The sequence below is a fragment of the Poecilia mexicana genome, unplaced genomic scaffold (assembly GCF_051168715.1).
Source record: "Poecilia mexicana isolate PSO_F unplaced genomic scaffold, ASM5116871v1 scaffold_2, whole genome shotgun sequence".
NCBI lineage: Eukaryota > Metazoa > Chordata > Actinopteri > Cyprinodontiformes > Poeciliidae > Poecilia > Poecilia mexicana.
The window spans coordinates 6,406,290-6,421,827 of record NW_028263371.1 but is presented as its reverse complement, the minus strand read 5'-3'; the positions used below and the strand labels follow the sequence as shown (position 1 = coordinate 6,421,827).

The following is a 15,538-nucleotide window of genomic DNA, read 5'->3' as shown; positions in this document are numbered from 1 at the left end:
AAAGACTACATTATGATTTCATCTTAACCTTTCTGCAGCTATTTGTATCGCCCTGATTTAATTTGAGAGTGCAAATTTCTGTGTGTGTTTACTGCTGCTGCGCGTAGCCGTGCGGCTTTTGTTGCGATTGTTTACTTTTATGTGTTGCGCTTCACTGAAGAGCGTGTTTGTAATTGCGAGACATTACATTGTTGGCCTCTGGCCGTTTCTTCCCACCCTTTCTTGGCCTCTTTGGGTGAAGGGAGGATATATCAAATGGTGTCATCAGCAGAAGCAACTTGGCTCTCTGTAAACTTGTGTTTTGTTGTGTGTTTCATGTTTACTTTCCCCCCAGGCAGACAGAGCAGAGCCCCTGCAGACCCATATGGCCCAGCATATGGCTCATCCCCACCACCACACCCTCTTCCCCATCCCACTAGCCCCTAGCACACACACACACACACACACACACACACACACACACACACACGCTAAATTACATAGTCATAATTTATCTGCATAGGGCAATTTGGTGTGATGAAAACAGGTAGACAGAACGCAGTGTTCTAAACCGAATCCACTCTTAGCGGATCGGGACGTAGCTGGTGCTCGGAACATCGTTCTGCTTTATGTTTGTCAAAATGGAAGAAACAGTTTACTTCATCTCTTTTATTGATTCAGGTAGAGCTGTAGTTGACATTGGGCTGCTCTCTCTCTCTCTCTTTCTCTCTCTCTCTCCAATTTGATCTCTGTGCTGCCTCATTTTTTTTTTTTTTTTGCAACTTGGGTATAGCCTGAGCTTCTGCAGGACTTTGATGAATCTTTGGCAGCCTCGTAGGCATAGTAACTGTTGCTAAGAAAAGTTTCTCCACAGAATTTGAAGGGGAGGCTAAAAATGGACTTGTAGGCTTGCACCCTCTTAATAACACACACGGCGAGCGTGTGAACGTCATTTCACACTTTGGATCATTATTCTGCATGGGGGGGAAAGTGCCGCGTCTGAATCATATGTGGAGCAAACCTCCTGATGGGTGTCAATATATATGAGTGCTAGACAGAGAGAGCCTTAGTGAATGTGGCTCGATACGATGTTATTTAACACATATGGGTTGCTTATTCTTATAGCCATATTAGTTTCTTCAAATATTTCCCCTTCGTCAGTCGTCATTATAAATGTTTACCTTTCTTTTACCTCTTTTAAAATGACACTTCATAATATTTCTCTCACATCTCAGAAAGCCTTATAACATTTAATCGATTGGTTAATCACATTCTAGCACAGTGATTAATCATGATGCTTACTTTGCAAGCTTCAAATGTAAATGCTCAATTTGAAAAAAAAAAAATGTTTATAAGAAATCTTTCATTGTCTCAGACCAGGTATCTCATTTTTCCAGGTTTTTACATTTACTAAGGTTTAAACATAGTTGCTTCATACAAGAAAATGTTAACAGTGAACTAGTTGTGCATCGGTGGAAGGATAATTCACCGTTGAATAATAAGGGTACGTACCACCTAGGTCTTATCCAATCATCCCTTGTGGTGTTTTGTTTGTTTATTAAAAAATTTTTTTGGTAGTAGTGGCCTTTATTTGACATTAATCTGACAACTAGAGGGGATAAACATGCGGCAAAGCAACCAAAGACGGGATTTGAACTCAGGATAGCCACATTTAGGCCTTTAGCCTCCATATATGTGGCGTCTGCTCTAACCTCGACGTTTTTTAAAGCAAAATTGTTTCCTGAAAGCACCACTTTGACTCTCCTTGCTCATGTTTTCACTCATGTTTGTAACTCTGCCTGGTTGACTGCAGTACCAGACCATGTAAGGCGCTGCTTTGAGTCGAGGTCCTCTGTTCCATTCTTATGTCAAATCCAGGCTTCCACAGATTAGGATTGCTTTAAAGATGTTCTGAAACGGAGTTAATCGTAACTTAAGAGAAACAACTCACTCCATTCTGATCAGGCAGGAGACTCCCTTGTGTCTTACCAGGATCACAGAGCAGGTAGGCAAAGCTCCGGCTTGCCTTTGCATACCCTGTTATCCTATAGATTTGTTTCAGGATGTAAGTACAACAAACAGTGTTCACCCAAGGGCAACCTGTTGCATTGCCTTTTGTGCTGACCAACACTTATGTTGTCTGTGTAATAAATATCGATTGTAACCGTCAACTAAGCAGCTGGATTTAAATGCACAAGCCAGACAGAATTCAAAGTCACAGGGCTTGTTTAATAAGCTAAGGTCAGCAAACGGGATGCCATTCAAACAGGCAGAGGTGTCCAAATCAAGGGGCAGAGGCAGCAGAGCACAAACGGATCAAAAGAACGTGAGGCACTCGCTATCGGAGAGAGAGAACGGGAACATAAGGGTGTGAACGCACAAGTCTGGGAGTAGGTGAGCCAGATCAAGCCTGACATGTGGCAGCGATGGGCAGCTATGGCAAAACTTTGCTTGTGTCACCAATTGAATTTGTTACCCTCAGCCAGGCCTTTAAAACAGATGTCAAACTCATAAATATGTCGGTGACATTAGTTAAAAGGTGTGTATGATCTAAAATCAACTTTTCTGAGTTTTACATCATATTATAATGTCATTCCTTCATTAAAAACATACCTGGAGTGTTGCTTTGATTCTTTCATACATGTTTGAGAAATCCAGTCCTTACTCGAGCTTCCGCCCCACAGAACATTCCTCCCACACGCAGCTCCTCCAGACTAGCGGCAGCAGCAATTAGCAAACCCCAGGTGGAACTGTGAGTCTACTGAGCTCATCATATAAACTACTTCTCAGTCCAACCGTCCTAAGACTGGTTGTAAACAGCAATAAAAAGAAGCATTGTTGCAATGACCTGCTGAAGGGGGCGTGTCAGAAAGAGCAGGAGCTTCTTAAAGAGGCAGAGGCTAATTTTAAGGTGTCAAATTGCAAAGTCAGATTTCTTTTAACTTATTTTTGATATACACAGAATTTTTATAACAACGAAAGGTAACAGTTACTTGTTTGTGCTATAAAGTGACTGGAAAATACAAAATACCCCGCTTTATAAGAGGATTTAATGTTGTTTAATGTCATTAGTTTTGAGCTTACAATGAAGTTATATTTATGTTACACAGCTGAGATAAATACATGCGTATTAATGTAAGTACAGCAATAGCAACGTGTCCAGTATGCACTGAAGTCTCAAAGCTTGCATTTTGCATAAATCTTCAGCGGTACAACTCTGACTTCCACTGCCAGCTTGACTTTAGATCTCAGCACGTCTTAATTTTTTCTTCCAACAATAGCTTTACTCTACAGGCCAGCTTTTCATAACGTACAATTAGCAGCGGTTCGGTGGACAGATTCTCACCATCTGAGTTGAGGATCTCTGCAGGTCCTCTGGGGTTACCACGGACCCCTTGGCCTCTTTTCAGATTAACGTCCTCCTTGCTTAGCCTGTTAGTATAAGAGCAGACAGAGGTTTCCCTCAGGAAGTCCGTGAAATGAGGTGAACAAAAATGACTTCAGGAAAACTGTGTTTCTGTCTTTTGCTAAGCTGCAGAAGATTACAGGTTTGTCAAGAGTTCAAGCATCTGCAAATGTAAAACCCTGAACAACAGTTTCAGGGCATTTTGTTCGTTTACATTTAACACCACTCATACCCAGCCAGCTGCGTGCCCCACATCTTGAGTGTGCAAGTCTGCAAACAAATGCGAATAAAAGTGGCAGCTGCCTGTAGGTTGTAGGTTCAATTCCAGCTTCTCCCTGCCAGATGTTGATGTGTCCCTGCAAGGTACTTAATCCTAAATTGCAGACCGATCGATCAATCAATCAATCAGGTTTATTTTTATAGCACATCTCAACAAGGCAGTGCAAAGTGCCAAACACAAAAATACAAAGGTGTATAAAACACCTTACAGTCAACAGTTGAACTGTGTATGAATGTGTGCGTTTGTGATTACGAATGGGTGAATATTGCTGTAGTGTTTAGCGTTTGACTGGTCAGTATGACTGGAAATAACTTCAGTCCATTCACAATTTAAAAAGCAAGAAGAACAGGGACTTGCTGAATGTAGACATAGACGCACTGCACGCTTTCCAAAGTTTCATTTGTGAAAACTGTAAAAAGGACGTGCCATTATTTTTACCGTAGTTATTTGCTGCTTTGGGTTGGTTTATCACAGTAACACCAATTGAAGTTTGTGGAAAAAATGTGAAAAGGTTTACACGACCTGCATATTTTTGCAAGACACACACACATATATTCTCAATTTGAAGATGTAAATCAAACAGATTCCAACAGACACCTGTGTATATCCTCAACAGTGGACGTAATAACTGCATCAAAAGTCATACATCCATGATAACATCATGTGATTTTGCAATGAATAACGAAGCTTTTCCTATTCACCATAAATTCGTACCTCATTTCAATAATGAAGTATTATCAGCCGAGTCTTAGTGATACTAACAGCCCTGAGCTTACTTTGTATGCTCTGCTTTTCACCAGTCTGATGGTTCATGTCACTGATTGTTGCTGTGCGATACTAGTTGTGTTTGCCGCCACATGCTGCTGTGGCTGATTATTCTGTTGTCTCCTTCCACCATCACAGCTTCCTTCCAATTTTTTCTTTTTTTTGTATCATACTTGGTAGCATCATGTGCCTTTCCAATCATGTCTTTTTTTTCACGTCTCATTAATTGTTTCCTGCTTTCTGTTCCGGGTACCCCCCTGGGATCAATGATGCAGTCCGCAGTTTCACTCTGAGGCTTTGGCATCCTTTGGGTGAGGCGTCCGCTTCCAACTGAGTAACCATTTGTTAATGTGAAGGATTGGTTTTCTCCCTGATTGCTCAGTAACAGTTAATGACTGTCTCTGGAAACAGAAAACTTATAGCTGACACTTTACAAATACAGGTTGAGGCTAAGAAATGTAAAGATTCCAAAAATAAAAATGCATATTTATACTTTATGTAAAACAAAAAAAAAATACAAATACAGCATTAAATATCAAAATTAAATTATAGGTTCATATCTAATTTACTTGTTTTTAATCGAAATGCAAACTAACTAGTTTGCTCCTTGCTCTACTGGATAATGGTAGGGGAATTGCTGTTTTACCAGAAATGATTCCAGCTTTCTCGATAATCAGTGCGACAATCGAAAGAAGAGCTTTTTTTACAATTATGTCTTAATGGCTGAGGACACTAAAATGCTGTGTTAGTCCTGCTTGAACTCAGCACCGCCTTCAATACTGCTGACCACTCAAGTTTGTTCAAGAGGTCAAATGTTCTGGCTGGTTTTCTTCCCGTCTGTCTGATTGGACGTTCTGAAAAAAGACAGACAGATTCTCACTGAACTGCACTAGTTTCTGGAGTTCCACAAGGGTGAGTTCTTGGGCCATTATTATTTTCTTTTAGTTTGCATTTTCCTGTTTTTTCTTTTTTTTATTTTTTAATCTCATACCCCATATGCATATCACATCCAGTTGTGACATACATCTATTAAACAGCACAATCTGCATAGGCTGTCCTCCTGCATCCAATGTTAATCTGAATCAGTAACTGGCTCTTCAAGTTTTAGACATAAATCAAACAGAAACCCTAGTATCAGATCCTCGTCACCTGATTTCAAAAAGCAATCAAACTGTTGTTTCTTTTGGGAATCAAATCTTACAAAACATAAAAATGCTAGTTACATTTGACTCATCATTAGGCTTTGACTCATTCACTCAGAGCCATTTTTCATCCCCATTCTTTAATTTAAGAAACATTTTTAAAATACAAGACGTGGCCTTCCGAGCAGACCGTGAACATTACTCATGCATTTGTGTCGTTGCGCGTAGATTACTGTATTGCTCTTTTTACTGGTCCAGACAGAAAATCAATTAATTGTCAAGACGTGACTCTGCCTGAAGCGCTCCAAAATGTTAACGTTACCTCCAGTCAGAGGAAACTTGTTTTGCAACTGAAAGATGACTTCAAACCGAAACACACCAGGACTAGTGTAGCTCATTCTGGACTCAACTTTATCTTTTTGATACCCAGATCAAACCCTGTTGCTGTCAGAGCAGCTAAATATATTTAATGACCTAATACAGCTGTCAGCTGACATTCCTAACATGTTTGAAATTTGGAAACTTAGCAGTGCAAGTATTAATAAAAGCAGAAGAGAATTGCTAGACTTGGTACCACCAATGGAGCCAAGGTCTCCACTATATCGGTTTTTGCCATCTTTTGGCTCTGTTGTTGTAAATCTTGCTCTCCTGAAACATTGCAAACACTGTGCTACCCAAGGTGGATTAAAAAACGTTCCCCATCACCGGTATGCTGTGTAATTTGACTGCTATTGGGTTTTATATTGATATTTGGAGCAGGGAGTGTTGCCCTGTTGCACTGCTTAGCCTCAAGTGCACTGGCTTGATTAATCATTGGGGGGTGGGGGGTGCAGGCTGTACGTGAACATCATACCGGAGAGCATGTGTAGCATTTGTTGCTCCATACGCATGCTTCAGTTGATTTAAATTAGACCCTCCTCTAACGATGCAGGATCACAAAAACAGTGGCTACAAAAGGATGATGATTGCTTATTTATAGCACTTCTACGTTCTGTAGAGCCACTAAGGTGTCAGTCAACGCATGGGGCTAATATCATTGGCAGTACGTCCTTTTCTGAAAATGTCCTGAAGGGCTGCTGACCACCTGTTTTCCTTTTGCCATAAAGTCAGATTGAGCCCCTTTAAGAGCCAAACCTGGCTTCTTTAGGACTGGGTGAGCACGATTAGGATGCACGCACGCATGCATGACAGAGAGAAAAGCGCCACATTGCCAGCCAGTTTGTGTAAATCCGGCCAAATGGAATGTGTTTTGCACTTTAGACCGTTCTGATTACGAAGCAACAAGCCCTGCGTTTCCTTACAGCAAGACCTGCTCCTGCTTCCTTCCCTCTCAGAGGATGACGCTGCACAAACACAAAATCTCCCCAAGTACTTCCCGTCTTGTCTCTAGTGCTAATATCTCAGTATGTTGGAATAAGACAAAAACAACTTACAAGTAGCTCTTCAGCAAGAAACACGGGCTTGTTTTAAGTAAACAATTTTTTAATATTGATGAAAAATTACAGTTTCCCCTGGCTGCTTATTTCACTCATAACATGGGAAAATGTGTTTTCATCAGTGAAATGCCAAAGGAGCTAATACTTTTTCATCAATATTAAGGAATTATTGACATATCCACTTGTTTAACCTTTGGTTAACAAATCTAAAACAGTTTTCAATCTCACTGTTGTTGTTTCTACCCGTGACTTTGTCGTATCCCTTGACAATTATATCAAATAATCATTGAATATAGTACATAAAATGAATTATACATTCTGTTTCTAAAGAAGGCGTCTAGCGGTAAAGACGACAATATCTTTCTGAGAAGAGAGCAACAGAGTGCTGTACAGTAAATTTTCTGGGTCGGATGAAAGCAGTCTCTGTCGGAGGAATGAAGGACACATCAGTCAAAACAACAGGCAGAATTAAAGAAGCAATATGCTTCTTTAATTCTCCAGCTTTGGAGGATTTGTGCTGAAGACTTTTTCTCAGGAGGATAAAAATGTGTCGTGTTGTTTAGATTTCCAAAAATGAGGAGTATCCTGTTGTTGATTGTCAATATGCACACAGATATTGGGCCTATTCACCAGTAAATTCAGGATTGTTAGTTGTTTTGTGTCCTCCTTGTGTGCTTGTCGTTAATCTCAATTGCATTATTGCAGCTTTGGATGTCTTTGCAGACATCAGATTGAGACTTTTTATCTGGAATTGTTCACTCTTGCGCGACAATGGAAATGTGGACCACTTTAAGTCGTGGTTTTGTCCATTAACAGCAATTAAACTAGCAAATTTATAATCCATAATGCAATTTGAGTTCCTGGTACTGGATCATAAGGTTCTGAAATTTTTTTTTGTCAGCTATTCGAGGTGAAAGGAAACTGTTTGAAGTTCTTTTCTCTCAGTGGAGGTTTGGCATCTTCTCTGGCATTCTCATGCATACGTTGTATGGGTAATTTGCACCTTTTGGAGAGCTTCTTGTAAGTGTTGTAATATAAAGTTCCCCTTAGGAAATGAATAATAATCCACATGCCCTTGGTGTTCCAGGGCTGCTTTATGCAAAGTGAACAGAACATTCTAACACTATAGAACTAGAAGAAGCTGTCAAGGGATAAGAGGAATATCACAAAAGTCCTGAAATCACTCAATTGTTCAGTCCAATCAAAAGAAAAGAAGGCGAAAGTGAGGAGCATCAGATTATGTAGCAAAGCTCCCTGGTATTTCAAAGAAGAGAGAGTAGAGTAAGACTGACGGCTGCTTTGGTTAAGGTGGTGGTTTGTTGGGAAAGCAATTTATCAGTAAAAGAGAGCAAGACAAACTAAAACTAACGAGAAAAGAATTCAGTTTCATGGCAGTTCATTAAAAATTCATGAGCGAGTCAAAACAAAAAAATCAGATGGTCTTCTTGTTTTAAAACTAAATGAGAAAAATAATTCCAACAGTACAAAAGCGTATGTCTTCAATTTTTTTTAATTAAAATTTGAAAATAATTTTTAACCTTGTAATGATAATAAAGTGAAATTATCTTCTGTGGAGTCTTCTTCTTTGGCAACGTCTGTAATTTCTGGTATCACTACATTTAAGAAATCATATACTTGCTATGTAATAGATGAAACTCTAGATTTTTAATTATTTTGAATTTACTTTTGTTGTTGTTGTTTAGGGAAAATCAAAACCAAAAACAGAAAAAAAAAACTTCTTTTTTTTTCAATTTTGTTTTGAAATAATGAACCATAAGATTACAATTCTATTCCACCCTACCTATAACTACTACAGTAAAAAATAAACAAACATTTATTTAACTTAAAAAAATCAGACAGTGCTTCACTGATGTGCTAAATAATTTTTTCTTATCCTAGCCGTTATGCTTAAGATGATTGTCCTATGTTAAAGAACAAAAGCTGTAGTATTTATTGATAGTGGCAGTAAAACAACCCTCTTCCCCCACAACCCCGTTTGCCAGACATTGAAATTCCCTGGACCTTTGGCCGAAGCATTTGCAGCACAATTATAGAACTACTTCCTCTGCACTTTATCACAGGATTGGAGAAGCAAGACGAGTCAAACAAGACAGAGAGCCAGATCATTCCTGAGAACAAACAACATGAAGAATCAATTAGGCAATAGAGTTTAATGGTCCTTTGAACTTCAGCTTGCCCTTGAATTAACTGCAGAAAAAAAACCTAAATGCTTAAAATCTCAGCAGCATGAAGTCCGGTCAGCCTGGATATGATGTATTACAGACCCATGTACAGACACACAAACTGCTTCTTTGTTGGGCCCTGATACAGAAGGTGTCACGAGAAGCCTAAATTACAAGGACATCTTGGAAGAGCGAACTTGAAAGGAAATGTCTCACTAACCTTGATGACTGACGGGATCGATTGTTGCAGACTTACCAGGGCGAATTTTGTCTCAGACAACTTAATTCCACCCTCTACTTCTCCTGTATTTTGTTCAGTTTCATAATGTTCCAAACTTCAAGCGAGTGTCAAGGAAACCTTTGAGCTAGCATAACGTAGATATGAAACTTTTAAAAGGCCAACATCAAATCAGAGCCCTCACTGCATGAGAAATTCAGAAAATTATCAATTTAGTGAATACTTGTCAGAGGAAATGTAATGCATTTGAAATGAATTGATCAAGGATCAAAGAACATTCAAAGCTAAAAAAAAAAATCCTTAACTTTATTCTTGACAGACACTAAATGTATTCAAATAATATTTCATGCAAATTGCTTTATAATTTCTATGAAAATTCTAGCAAGATATTAAAATTGTGCTCGATAGCTTTTAAGTGCTGTGAAGCATGGGACTTAATTGTAGAAATGTAAGAATAATTTTCTAAATTAATGATAGCCCATTTTAAAAACGATTCGTTTCGGGTAAGGTATTTCCTGCTAGGTTTTTTTTCTGTCTATTTCTGAGCCTTTACGTGTTTCCTGTCTTTTCTTTAATTTAGCAAATCAGCTAATGAATGCCATTCCCATTAGGAGAGTGAAGAAAAGATATAAATGACGGCCCTTTACAAATCTCGCAAAAAGTCATTAAACCTTTTAAATAGAAGAAAATGGGCGAAGGAAGACTTGAACAAAATGAGTTTGTTGAGAGGGAAAAAGAGACATTTGATATAAAGAGGCATCAACATCAGGAAGATTGTGAGGCAATAACACTAATAAGTGTACAAAAGTATGCAGCCATGTTGGTTCAATATGATTCCAGTTCACTATGTGTAGCTACAACAGCTTTTGTTTTTCTGAGAATGATTTCTATGTGGTTTAGGAGTGTGTTTTTCCAGAAATGTAATAGTCAGATCAAACACGTGTCAAGGGAACTTTGAAGTTTCCTTGACAAGTTTTCCTTTTCGTTGTGTTGGACAAAAAGTCCTGACTTGCTTCCTCCACTCTAATTTCTCCCAAAAGTGTTTTGTTTTGGGTTGAGATCTAGACTGTAATATTGAAAAAGGAACGAGACATCCCCAAACATAAACTGATAGTTTATCAAAAGTAGCAAGCTGAAGCCAGGTTTGCAATTTAGCTAAATTTCTCCTTGTACTTTGTCATAATCACATATGTCCCCGTGAAAAACGGCAGCTTCTGCTGTTTGTGACTGCACCTGTAACCCAACAAACCTTAATTTGTGGCTTGTCCAAGTGTGTGTAGAACATGCACTCAAAGTGAAACAGGATCATTCCTGTGATTTTAGGTTCAGTTTCCATTGGTTACCAGAAGACAAGGAGCCCAGATGAATGTGACTAAAGAATGGAGAACCCAGGTACGTTTGCTCCTTTCATTCTAGTAGCAAAATGTATACAAAGTAAAACAGACAATTTTTTTAACTCGTCTTTATTTGAAAGATTAAAGATAATAAAAAGTGAATGCTGCTCTTCCATATTCTTGGTTCTGGGGATGCAGGATAGACTTGGACCAGAACACCTGAGTGGTCTGGAAGGTTTATACAACGACAACAACTGGTTTTTACAGTATTACATGCTAAGCCATTCAGTGATTTATAAACTGAATACAAAAATACTGTAAAGTCTATTTCCCAAGATACAGGGAGCCAGTGGAAGGACTTTAGCACAGGGGAGATGGGATCTAGATTACAAGAGGCTAAAATATGTAGCAGGTAATAACATTCTATATCTAGCGAGGCACGTTACACTTTATCTGTCTATTTGTGCATGTGTGTGTATGTGTTCATGTGAGTCCATTTGTGTACAAAAAGAATATGAAAGGCAGCAGTGCAGCACACAACTGGGCAGTAACAGACAAATCCTCTGATTCATGCGTATATCTGCGTATCATTTGGACATATACTGTAATATTGCTCCGGTTCTGCACACTCATTAAATGGCGCATACACCAGACACAGCATGACCATTAACAAGACTTGTAGTTGATGCTGATCATCACTTTAGTGCGGCCTCCATTATCTCATGCGCTGTTGCTTCGTCCCTTGTTCATCACCCAACCAGCTCCAGCCTATATTTAGATGTTCAGCCTTCCCTTCCCCACTTATTTTAGTTTGTTGCTCTTAAACCGTTTATCACATTCTCTTTCCTTTGTATGTATGGAGAGCCTCTAAATTCAAAATTAAAGTGTTGCTAAAAAAAAGATCATTAGTATATATTCTATTAAATAAATACATGTTCCTAAGACAGTAAAATGTTCCTAAATAAAGTGTTTATTCTTTTCCCCCGAATACTTATTTTTTTTATTTATTTTAAGATTGATTTATTTAGTCATTCAGATTTATTTACTTATTTAATAATGGAGTTTAATGGGCACTTCTTCTGTGGTTGTAGTTTGGATGTAGAGGAGGATTGCCTTGATGATGTATGGAATACAATAGTTTGCTTGTTTTGTAGGAAAAACTACTGTTGGCTCAGGAGCTCAACTAAAAGACTCAATTAAGGCAGCCCGAAATGTGCTTGAATATACGGGTTGTTCATGAGGCACGGCTTAAATCTGATTAGAGCTTAGATCAGACCCAAAGTCCAAATTAATAGACATTGTGGCTGAGCCTGATCTGACCCGACTGATTAGATTTAAGTGAACCAACCCAACATATTTTTTAAATTGCAATTTTACTGCTTTTGTTTTTAGACCACCATTTAAGTAAGCAATGTACATTTAAGTAAGCGGTATGTCCTCACGTACAGGTTCAGCTAAGATGGAGCTCCTATTTAATTCGATCAGAGCGTCAGGTAGTGTAGATACTCTTTCAGTTACAGCAACTTCATAAAATATAGTTACTGAATGTTTTCATATGTAAAGTCTTGTGACCAACACATGTATTGTGTCCCTGTTTTCCATTCTAGGTGGCTGGAATAACAACCCTTCAGCAAGGCAGTTCCAGGCTATCTTTTGCCGGCTGGGCAGGGACAGTGCTTCAGACAACAAAAATGGCTGCTTTGTGGGAACCATTGTACCCACAAAGTTTATTTAGTCCCGCCTGGTGGGGGCCCACAAACGCAAAATTGTGTTTATTTAATTAGATGCCGGGTTTGCAAAACCAGATTTGTGGGTCATATGGCAAATGCAAAGCTGGCCTGACTGGTTTTGCATGAACGAGATGTGTGTAGAAGGAAGGTGAGGAAACCACACGCCTTGCTGACCGCTCATTATATCCAGCACGGCTGGAGCCCAGGAAGAATAATGGTCCTGGAACACAATCCGACCTGGACAGAGGACCAAAGCGGCCTTGATTTGGGTGTCCAAACTAGACACCTCCGGGTTTGAACGAGCGGTGAACGCTTAGGTTTTGGATTCTGTGGAACAGCATGGCCTGTGCATTGCGCCCCCGCCGCCTTTGATGCGGATGGTTTTCGGACCGCTTTTCACATTTCTATGTGTACATAGAGAGACAGGCAATGTGGCAGCACAAAACAACACCGTGTCTCTGTCTGCTGGGGAAATGTCCTATGCTGAATATATGGAAGAACACAGCTACACTTTCACCAGCATTTCAGCTGTTCTGTATGACCATAGCTATCTGCTGGCCATGTTTGGTGGTCTGTTGGAAAATGTTTTGGTCTACATGGCGGATTTGTACTCCTGCAGATTTTTTGAAAACTGAGCTGTGATGTGTGTCGTGTCAGCTTGACCCAGGATGCTGCACCATCATCATTTGATGAAAGCTGCTACCTTCTCACTCTGAGAAACAATGGTGGCTTAGTGATTCCCTCACAAGGGACAGTGAAAGTGGTGAGATCTACAGAGAAAGTAATCCCTGGTGCTGCAACAAAGCAACCTCCAAAGCAGTCCTTCGTCACACACGTCGCCCGTGAAGAGATTGGAACAGAGGATGTTTTCCTGCTTGGCAAACACATCGAAGAGACACAATTTGGCATTGACGATCATCATTCTGACTTGTTGTCATTGGTTGTGTCGGTGTTTCTGAATTGGAAGAATCAGAGAAGAAGAAGTGTCCACCATCTTTTCTCCGACATCAACTTTTTTTATTTTCTTTATTTAGACAGGTAAACCCCATTGAGATCTGGATGTCATTTTCAAGATGGACCTAGGCAGAAGTCTGCAATAAAATACTTATAACTCTGTCCAGCTTATAATCACAGGTACAGGGACTGGTCCTACCTCCGATCACATCTATGTCTTCATCTTCAATATCTCGTTTTAACCCTCTCGCAGTGGGTTCCTCCTCCTGGATACACCACACTGCGAAAGTCACCTCTCTTGGCCTGCAGAAAGGCAGCACCAGAAAAAATCATAGGCTGTTTCAGAGTTTGTTTCCGATCCTCGTCGGCCAATCCAGCACAAGATTGCCTCATCTGGCTTGTTTATTTGCGGGATCGTCTAAGACCAGCAACACACACAGCTGATGAGACAATTGGTCTCCACAACAGACACTTCAGATTGTCTATAACCGCCTACAAGAAGCCAACTTGCATGCTCAGCAAATTCCTCAACGTGACCCCGACCATGTTCAAAGGACTGTCAATGCGCTACAAATGGCCATACCACGATGCCGATATGAAGATCAGTAACTACTGAAAATATATTTTGAGTTTATCTATATATTGCATAACCCAAATGTTGATAAAACTCATATAGTTGACATTGGGTGTTTATATTTTTGTTCAGTGTAGATTCTCCTTAGGCTTATTAAAAATGCTGCAGAAGCCTGAGCCTGACTCAACTATCAAGGAAATAATTCCGGCTCAACCAATTCGGCTCGGGCTGAGGCCATAAATCTAAAATCTGATGAAATAACTACAACACTACTTTTTCCTGTTAATGTTGCTTCTTTGAACAATAAACGGTCAGTGGGTCAGTCTCTGCATTGCCTTGTGATTGACTGTTGACCTGTCCAGGGAGTATCCTGGGTTTCTTCTTCAGTGACTGTTGGAGATCCCTCCAGACACCCTACAAGGATACGCATATGTAGAAAATCAATAGACAGGTGAATGGAAATACGAATGCAGTATGTACATGTGCAAGAAGGAGGCTGCTGTGTTTGGATTGTTGCCTTTTCAAACTGTATCCAGCAGAGACACAGGAGTCAAGGCTCAACTACCAGGGAATCTCAGACAGCGTCCCCTCCAGACCTCCAAGACTTAGCTGAATAAATCTGAAGCACAGTAACACTAAGACCGTATCACAAGAGATAGACATGGTGGACCACCGCCATGTGATTGAATTAACTTAAATTATGCATAGTATGAAAAGATTATAGAAAAAAGAAATAATCCATATGATTCTTTTGTCCCATTTCTCTTTTTAGCTTCCATCTTTTACCCTCTTCATAGCTACTTTATCTCACAAACAACGGCTTTGCTTTTGTCTCTCTTTTCTCTGCCTGAGAGGATCATGAGTTTTAGGTGACCTACTTAACCGTTAGCAATGCAAAGGGATTTCAAACGAAGGTAAAATGTGAACAAAGGCTGTTTGGTGTGTTTACCCTACTGCTTCAAGAACAACTGAAATAGCCATATCAAATTTTTTTTTATTAATTTCTTACTTTCAGAAGACACTGCCATTTCAAGACCATTATTTTTGTGTTTTAATGATGTAAAATACTTTGAACTGCCTTCTTGCTGAAAAGTACAATACAAATAAACTTGATTGGTTATTTGGATAATAACATTTTTTTATTTCAGAATAACTACCCAATTTGATTGTTACATTTTTAATTCATTAAGAATAAATCAAACTTTCTGCTCATAGCATTTTATGAAAAGTTATTAATTGGTAAAATTATTTTGAGCTTTATGTTTAGTATTCCTATTGCTGATTTTGCTGTTATTTTTGGCTATTGTGAGTTTTACTAACTTGCTTCTAAAATATTGAGGATAACACTGTCAGAGAGCCTTCTTGTTTCCAATTCCTGGGTTACAAACATGTGACTCGGATGACGCATGAAATTCAGATGGAGGTCCGGAAGTGGCTTTCTCTGATTCAAAACAAAGCAAAATGGATCACAACCAGTAGTTAATGTCCTAAACAAGCTAGAACAGACGAGGCATGTT

The 15,538-nt window shown here is 39.3% G+C and overlaps 1 pseudogene across 1 annotated transcript; it reads left to right on the top strand.

Moving 5' to 3' along the window:
* The first annotated feature begins 10,531 nt into the window (after positions 1 to 10,531).
* LOC148160363 (uncharacterized) lies at positions 10,532 to 15,153 on the top strand (annotated as a pseudogene). Its single transcript, XR_015762368.1, has 2 exons — positions 10,532 to 10,821; positions 12,371 to 15,153. The product of XR_015762368.1 is annotated as an uncharacterized LOC148160363 (transcript).
* The last annotated feature ends 385 nt before the right edge of the window (positions 15,154 to 15,538 follow it).